Genomic DNA, 1,494 nt, shown 5'->3' with positions numbered 1-1,494 from the left:
GTCACCATCAAGGATATAATCGTTATATTTATGAAAAAAGTAATTATGTCCAGCCAATAACTTATTTTCCAATTCTCCCATCCAAGCGGTATAGATTAGTTTAGACGTGAAATTATTCTGGTTACACCGAAGTTTGTCACTAAACATAGTTTCATTACTATGACAGACACAACTTTTAGCAAGATTGAGATCAAAGCCAGGTGCACAGTGCTCTAGCTTGACAGTAATAATGCTTCTAGTCACGATAGGATCCAGTGTTTCTAGTTGAACACGAAAGCTTGTGTTTTGCTCGCCATAAACTTGTAAATGCTCATGAGAAATGTAAGTAAATAAGCTATTTTCCCGGAATGTTGCATTTCCATTAATGATTCGAGCTATTACTGTGGCTTCACTATTAACACTGTGACCTAATTCATCTTGAAGACTAATGTTCAGTGAAAATGGTTGACCAGGCTTATTACTATAAATAACACTTTCGTCTTTGTGAATCTTTGGAGATGACAATATCTGACTTTCACAGGTTGTATTTTCATCATATACCCACCTAGATTTGTCCCAGCAAAAAACTTTATCAGATCTAGTATCATATGTAGCATTGCCATATGATCCACCCCAAATGCAAGGTAGCAGTGAAGTAGCATATATTGCATTATATTTAACTGAATCAAGTTCCAGTTGAATGGTGTTATTTTGAAAGACAACCATTACATTCCATTCTTCAGGGACAGCAGATATATTTTCATAGCGAAGGAAACAACTTCCTGAGGAAATCAAATCTCTCTCTCCAGAACGAAATGAATAAATCGCTCCTCCTTTGTAAAGTGCCGAGTTATTAATAAAATAAAGAGAAGAACCCTCATTTGTGACAATAAAAGTGTTATCAAGCAATGCAATGGCACCCCCATTCCTACCAATATTTCCAGTGAAATTCACTATTGCTCCACAATTAATGTTAATATATGATCCTGTTGCAACTAATGCAGAACCAGAATTATTCTCAAAAGTTACTTGCCCACTAAGAATGGTAGGTATAGAATCAATGTATACAGCACCAATACCAACAAGGCCACCATTACTAGGATGGACTGGGTTATTGTTTGTAAAAACTGTGTCCTCTATTAGGCAGTGAGGATGTTTACCAGTAATAGATGTGTGCCATACTGAAATATCAAGCCCAGCACCAATCCTGCCACTATTACTGTCAAAATGACATTCCATAAAATTCAGAACATTCAGCAAATGATCTTTATCTACCAATGGTTGTCTGGCAGAATAGAAAGACAACCCACCACCATAATGTGCACTATTGTTATGAAACGTGCAGTTTTCAAATACAATCTCATTGCTATGAGAGAGAGCTTTATCAAAAGAGATGTATCCAACTCTTGCTCCTCCTCCTCCAGTCCCTTCATTGAAGTAAAGACTATTGTGTGATAAATGTGAATCTCTTATGGTAAAGTTGTTGTTGGAGGTTGAATCTTGATACTCAACAAA

The sequence above is a fragment of the Amphimedon queenslandica genome, unplaced genomic scaffold (genome assembly GCF_000090795.2).
Source record: "Amphimedon queenslandica unplaced genomic scaffold, v1.1 AMPQUscaffold_13213, whole genome shotgun sequence".
Classification (NCBI taxonomy): Eukaryota; Metazoa; Porifera; class Demospongiae; order Haplosclerida; family Niphatidae; genus Amphimedon; species Amphimedon queenslandica.
Note: the sequence above shows the minus strand (reverse complement) of the source record.